This window comes from Peromyscus leucopus, chromosome X (genome assembly GCF_004664715.2).
Source record: "Peromyscus leucopus breed LL Stock chromosome X, UCI_PerLeu_2.1, whole genome shotgun sequence".
Taxonomy (NCBI): domain Eukaryota; kingdom Metazoa; phylum Chordata; class Mammalia; order Rodentia; family Cricetidae; genus Peromyscus; species Peromyscus leucopus.
In genome coordinates this window covers 92,472,244-92,480,431 of record NC_051083.1, presented here as the reverse complement: position 1 = coordinate 92,480,431, position 8,188 = coordinate 92,472,244, and positions in this window count along the sequence as shown.

Genomic DNA, 8,188 nt, shown 5'->3' with positions numbered 1-8,188 from the left:
TGATCCATTCAAAAGTTATTGTTTGCAACCTCATGAAGAATTCTTTTCCACAGGTGTAATATGATCGCCACCTCTCTCTCCCGTTGGACTTTTAAAAAAATCTGGAATACAAAGCTCAGTTATCATTTCTCTCATAGAAATGACTAGCACAAAGCGCCATTCCTTTTCTAATACTTTGAACCGGCGGCCGCGACTTTTCTCACCTTTAACACGCAAATCTTCCACGGACCTCGGAAAACATCCACTTCCCGGACCGCTGAGTCCAGGGCCTGAATGCTCAGCCGCCGCTGCCGCCGCTGCCGCCGCTGCCGCGCAGCCGCCGCCTTCGCCGCCGCCGCTGCTGCCGCCGCCGCCGCCGCTGCCGCCGCCGCCGCCGCCGCCGCCACTCAGGCACTTCTGCAGTCTCTCCCCTGCAGGCAGCCAGCGAGTGGTGGGCCCAAGCCTCGGGAGCCCGTATAAGAGCAGCTCCTCCCCCAGACTCGGGGGTTACCCGCCTTCCCCTCCGCCCAAGGATGCTCCGCCCCCTACCATGATGGAGGGGTTGGAAAAAAAAAAAAAAAAACCCGCGAGGTCTCTCCGAGCTCTGGAAGGAAAGTACACAAGTAAAACCAAGGCACAGCTCAAGAGCAGAAAATCTTTAAAAGAACTTCGAAGTGTGGGGGCCAGGAACATCCCTTTAATTTCTGTTCAAACACATAAGTGACTCCTGAAGGAAAAGAAAAGATTAAGAAGCAGCTGTTATTTTTCAGATAATACAAAGGGAAGTTAAAATAGTCCTCAGGGTGTTTTTGCTTGTTTGTTTTGTTTTGGATTTTTTTTTTTTTTTTGGTGGCCATTTCTTGTACTTGCTTCTCTTCATCTTCTCCCTCTTCCTCTCTCCCTCTCATTCGTTCGTTCCTTCCTGTTCCTTCCTATTTTTCTCTTGTAAGAACTTGCAACTCTCAACGCTGCACACGCCGATTTTAAACCCATTATCTCTCTGCCTCAGTCTCGCCAGTGTGGCTATAGGTGACTCAATTGCATCAGCTAATTAGGTAATTTCTAGAAAAAAAAAACCTCCATATCTGATTATACTGAAATTAGAAAGAAATATGAATATCAACAATAAGAGAGTGAATGAAAGTCTATGAAGTTGGGTGGGTGAGGAGATGGGGAGGATCTGGGAGGAGTTGGGGGAGAAGAAACCATGATCAGACTATATTGTATGAAAAATTCATTTTCAATAAAATATAAAATTAATAATAAGACTCGCTGAGGCATATATATTTTGTAATCAAGCATTTCACTAGGGAAGCCCACCAGGGCTACACAGTGAAACACTTTTAAAAGAGCAGACAAATGTAGTTAAGACCATAAGAAGCCACATAAAGGCGGAAGAGAACTGACTTCACAAAGCTGTCATCTGATCCCATACATAGGCTGTGGCACTAGTGCCACACACACAAATAATAAATGTTTTCAATTATTTTTAACATTTATTAATGTGTGTGTGCGTGTGTGTGCATGTGTGCATGTTTGTCCTTTTCCTGGCTCACATGCAGACAACTTTAGGGAGTTTTCTCCCCCCACTGTGGGATCTAGAGATTGAACTCAGGTCAACAGGCTTCAGCAGGAAGCACTTTTACCCACTGGACCACTGTTGGCTCTTGTCTGATTTGTGAGCCTGGAAAGATTTCAGTCTTCTACCAGTGTGTATAATGTTAGCTATGGACTTTCCATAGATGTCCTTATCACGAGTAAATCCATTTCAATTCTCAGATTTAATTTTTAAGCAAGCACCTTTATCAGATGTCTTGCCAACCACAAACTAACATTTTGTGTATGGTGAGACAATTAAGATCCATTAGCATGGTAAGTTTCAAATATACATTACGCTACAGTAAGTATACTGTATATTAAGTCACTAAAGTGTTTTCATCTTATAAGTGATAATGTGCACTGTTGACCAACATCTTCCAGTTTCTCCATGGAGTAAGCCCCATCCCTGGTAACCATCCTTCTATCTCTTTCTTTTATGGTTCTGACATTTTATTTTTTTAGACTTTTTAAAATTATTTTATGAGTGTTTCTCCTGCATATATGTATTTGTACCCCATGTGTGCCTGGTGCCTGCAGAAATCAAAAGAGGACAACAGATCCCCCAGAACTGGAGTTACGAAAAACTGTGAGATGTTTTTGTGGGTGCTAGGAATCAAACCCACTTGGTACAGTAAGTGAGGTTAACCAGTGAACCAACTCTCTAGCCCACAAATTTGACCTTTTAAGATTCTGTATGTGAGATCATGTCTGTGTCTGGCTTATTTCTGTTAACATATTCTTCACATTTATTTATGCTTTTAGAGATAGTGTGATATCTGTTTTAAAAGACTTAATATTGTGTATATATATTTATCCATCCATGAGCACAAGTTACTTCTGTATCCTGTATATTGTTGAATAGTTATGCATACATAAATTTCCTTGAAAAGATATTGTTTCCTTTGAATATATACTCAGAAGTGAGTTTGCTAGATCATATGGTATTACTATTTAATTTTTTTGAGGAACATTTTTTTCTAAATTGAATATACTAATTTACATTTCTAGCAATCATTTATAGCAATTGCCCCCCTTTTCTGGGTCATCAACATTTGTTAAATTTTGAATTTTAGGTAATGAACATCTTAACAGGTAAAGGGTGATGGATCAGTGTTTTTTTTTTTTTTTTAAAGATTTATTTATTACATATTTCGTGTTCTGCCTATATGTATGCCTGCATGCCATAAGAGAGCACAGATCTCATTCTAGATGGTTGTGACCACATATGGTTCTGGGATGAACTCAGGACTCTAGAGAGAGCAGTGTCTTACTCTGAGCATCTCCAGGATCAGTGTTTTTAACCTTACATTTTCTTATTGATTATTAGTGCTGTTAAGTGCCTGTTCGTCTATCCATTAGTCATTTGCATACATTCCTTGGGGGGAAATGTATATCTACATCCATTGCACTTTTTAAATTGAGTTCTTCTTGTGCATTTATATGGTTTCCAATGGAGAGTTCTCTAAAGAACACTCATATAATGTAAGCTTCCTAGTACTTCAGTTCAATAAGGTAGCTGCCATTCGGGCTGGTAAGGTGGCTCAGTGGCTAAAGGCCTTTCTGCCAGGCCTGTCCTCCTGAGTTCTAGCCCCAAGATCCACAGGTTAGAAGAAGAGCACTGAGTCTTGTGAGTTATCCTCTGACCTCCATGTGCAGAAAGGGGCATCCTTCCCCAACCCCCAAATAAGTAAATGAAAGCATAATAAACAAAGTTTAAGAAATAGTTTCTGTGTGAGGGAATCTGGAAAATTGTCAAAGCACTTTTCCTAATGCGTATCAAGGACATAATGCTAAGAAACATTGTTGACTAAGAACGGAGACAAACCTGATAAACTTTGTTTTTGAAAATCACAAGACCTTGAAGAGTGCTGCTATTTAGAACAAAAAGGTTATTTTCTAAAGAGTTGCCTTGTTTTAAATCTTTTGTTGAAATTACTTTTTTTCTTTTAAATTAAAAGTGTTTTTATAAGTAAGTGAATATAAATATGACAAAAATAAATAATAATGTAAATACAAATATTGGTAAGGGAAAAAAAAAGGTCAGGTTCACACAGAAGTCACCTAAGTTGTGACCAACATTTCTGAAAAATGTTTGGACATCATTGCCAAAAACAAAACATCAGAGAGGTAAACTAAAATAGGTTAAAGCTTTCAGAAGAAAAAGGACACTTGGCCGGGCGGTGGTGGAACATGCCTTTAATCCCAGCACTTGGGAGGCAGAGGCAGGCGGATCTTTGTGAGTTCAAGACCAGCCTGGTCTACAGAGTGAGATCCAGGAAAGGAGCAAAGCTACACAGAGAAACCCTGTCTCGAAACCCCCCCCCCAAAAAAAGAAAAAGGACATTTGTACATGATGGTGAAGAAATGGCCTCCATTAAAGCTCTTGTGGTTGTAGAGAGAACATAAGACCATTCCATAGTGCATAGGAAGTAAACGTTTTGAGTTTATTTTCTTTTAATTTTTATTTGTTTTATAAACTTCAATGTATAAATGTTTAAATGTATATAATAAAATATTACTACTATTTTTATAAAATTATATATTTGATAGAAGTCAAATTATTTGAGGATGTGTGTCAAAATTCTTTAGAATGGTGCAAAGTAAATCTGTGAAAACAGAGGCCTTACAATTCACATAGTCTTGTGAAATTGTCTTCTCCTAGATTTTCAAGAATTATTATCACAAAAAGAATAATCTAAATTTCCTATATACTGAGCCCACTGCTCAGAAAGGCTAACATATCCCATTAAGTATTCAAGGTAAGGATAAATTGAACCACAATATGCTAAGTCTTGACAAAGATTTGTTTCTTAAAAATTTCAAACAACACATGAAGGTATATAGCTATAAAGTTATTCTATTTGTACTATAATATAAAGTCCAGATTTTATTGCTGATTCTGTTTTTCTTTAATGACAGACTAAATTTAATTTCTGACTTCTTCAAACAAATTTAAGGCTTTGAATGTAAAGTGATAATTTTGTATCTAGAAAATTCTAAAGAGTGTAAAAACTGATAAAAACACATAACGACAAGCATATCGTTTCATAAAAGCAATCATCTCTACATTCTTATTAACAGCATTTCTTTTTGGAAGCTCAAGTTACAATGGTAAAATCAATATTGTATATGAATCATCTTCTAATATATTAAGTGATAACAATAGCTTAAATTTTATATTTAGGGGCCAGAGAGATGGTTTGGCAGTTGAGAGCACTTGTTCCTCCAGAGGACCTGGGTTCAGTTCCCAACACCCACATGGTGGCGCACAACCATCTGTAACTCCAATCACAGGAGATCCAATACTCTCTTCTGGCCTCCACAGGTACCAGATTTACATGTAATGCACAGACATACATGCAGACAAAATGCCCATACACATAAAAATAAGTTAATTAAAAATTATACTTAAACTTTTCTTATATGTATCTATATGTTTTAATACATGCTTATAATATATTAATGTACAATATGTTTCAAAAACAATGGAATAGAAGGGATAAAATTAAAGTGAAAAATAATATTAGAATATACAATTTATTCTCATAATGAAAATAAATTTATTGCTTATTTTTTATTTTTCCATCATAATAGTGAAACATTAGACATCTTACATGTGTTGAAATTTTCAGTGTGCCTTGCAGGGCATGGTAGTGAACACCTTTAGTCCCAGCACTTGGGGGGCAGAAGTTGGCTGATCTCTGTGAGTTTGAGGCCAGCCTTGTCTACAAAGCAAGTTCTAGGACAACAGGGCTGTTACACAGAGAAACCTTGTCTCAAAAAAACACAAAAATAAAAGAAAAAAATTTCATTGTACCAAATTAATTTATATCCTTTAATGCTGACTCATGTAAATAGATTCTTTATTTCACAAAAAGATAAATTTTGTTTTTGCACTTCATTCTGCCCAGTTTAACTAAAATATCATATTGTCACTACAGTTCATGGCTAAAACTGTTCTTTCTTCCATCTAATTATTAACCAGGGCCAACACTACTTAGCTTCCAGGGTCAGGCACATTCTCTATGGTGTCTATGTTCCAATTTTATTTGAGCAGCCATTCCCCTAATAGTCTCTTCTATTTTCTTCCTCCGCATCTGATACTAAATTTAGATAATAAAACTGTCAAGGTGTTTCTTACATCCGAATCATCTTTTTCAGTTTCCAGATGGCTAGAAATTAATACAAAAGTCTCTTTCTTACCTTGTAAAAAGAAAGATGAAAAATATACTTCAGCATACTTTGTGTCTTTCATATTTGTAATTAGATTGAAAGTGTAAAAATAGTAATATCTCTTTTTTATATGTTGTGGAAAAATATCAAATCAAAGGGAGAAAATCAATTTGTCCTAGATCAATTTTGTATAGCTGAAGGGTTATTGGTATACAAAAGCTTCAGTGCCTGTATTTGTTAAGATAAAAAAAAAACAAAACATATTCTTATCCATGTACACAGAAAGGTACAGCAATGTTTTGCAAATATATTCAATTTCATTTCAAAGGAACATTATTCTTTGATTGTCAATTATAATTATGATTATACCTTATGGGAAGATTTAAAAATTCTTAGCGATTTGTTAGCTGAATCTATAAAACATTCTGATGTTTAATTATGACAATTATTGCCTAGTTCCTTAATAAAACGTCATGGCTAGGCCCATATGTTTATGTCTTATATCTCACAAGAAAGGCAATTCTCCATTTTCACATACTTAATCACTTTAATAAGTGAATCTGTGCCTGTCTGTCTTGCATCTACCTATATAGTTTTGGGCTACCTGTTACAATCTGTAAGACAAGAGCTGGCATCATGGAAAAAAAGACATAAAAAAGTCTTAGAATCGCAATGGAACAGATTAAACAAAGTATCTGTGGTCCAGACTTTCCCAGACTATTACAAAGGAGTCAGTTGTTCAATTCATGACAAATAGAACAAGAATTAGTTACTTGAGACTAAGGGAGAGTCGAATGAAAGGAATGATAAAATTGTAATTCTGATTAGTCATCCTTGGGATGTTTTACATTTTGTACTTGATATCTTATTCTGATGTTCATGTACAAGTTTTTATCTTAAAACGTCCCCTCTCCCATTTTTCCTTTTGTGCTAGCTCTCAATAATCATAGAGAACAGAAATATCTCACTCTTTAAGTTGCCTGAAATTCAAGTCATGACCCAAAAATCTATGGAAAAAATACTGTATGTCTCATGTTAGCAAATATTAAGATATACCAGATTAAAACCCTCAGATATTATGCTATCATCAGCCCATCAGAATCCAGAACCAAAATTTTCTTACATTAATAACTTTTAATGTAAGAAATAATTTTAAATGTAAATTTTCAGGAGAATGGAAAACTGAATAATGATGGCTAGGTACACAGGAGCCTATCCATTAGGCCCATTGCTTGACTTTGCTTTTATTTTACCAGTGATTCACATGAGAGGAAGGTTATATATTTTATTTTATTATTTTAAATATGACAGACACTCTAACCAACACAGATTTGTTTCTCAGCTCTGCCACTTAATTGTATGGTTTTAAGTGATTTAGTTAACTGTCATATACCTTAGTTCATTCATTAATAAAATATGTGTAGATGTAATACCTATTTAAGAGTTAAAAACATTTGAAACAATACCTGAAATCAGAATTATATTCTGTAACCATATCAATACCTATATATTTCTCTCTTTGTAACACAGGCTGTCCTGGAACATACTATGTATCTCAGGCTAAATTAAAAGTCACAGCCATCCTCCTAACTCAGCTTCTCAAATGCTGAGATTACAGATGCGAACCAATAACCTGGCTTAGAAAGACTACATATGTAGGTCTCTACATCTATATCTGTTTCTTGTGTCTTTCCTTGGTCTCTTTTCCTTTTGTATGTTTGTATTATCCTATTCTGATGTGTTACTTTCTTGCTTTGTATTATTATATTATATATTTTATTATTATTCCTTAAAAGCCTGTTTGTTTTCTTTCTTTTTTATTAATTAAATTTATTTATTTTTCGTCCTGACCACAGTTTCCCCTCCCTCCTCTCCTCCTATTCCCTCCCTCCACCTCCTCTCTGCCCACCCTGCAATCTACTTCTCTTCTATTTCTGTTCAGAAAGGGTAGGCCTCCCATGGATATCAGCAAAGCATGGCATATCAAGTTGAAGTAAGACTGAGCACTTCCCCCTTGGATTAAAGCTGGGGAAGGCAACCCAGTATGAGGAGGAGGTTCCCAAAAACCAGCCAAAGCATTAGTGACAGCCCCTGCTCCCACTATTAGGAGTCCTGCAAGTAGACCAAGCTACATATATGTAGAGTGCCTAGGTCACTCCCATGAAGGCTCCCTGGTTGTCAATTCAGTCTCTGTGAACCTCTATAAGCCCAGGTTAGTTGATTCTGTGGGTTTTCTTGTGGTGTCCTTGATCCATCTGGCACGTACAATCCTTCCTCCCTCTCTTCAGCATGATTCCCTGAGCTCCAACTAATGTTTGGCTGTAGATCTCTGCATCTGTTTCCATCAGTTGCTGGATAAATCCCCTCTGATGACAATTGAGGTAGGCATCAGTCTATAAGTATAGCAGAATGTTGTTAGGCATCATTACATTGACTT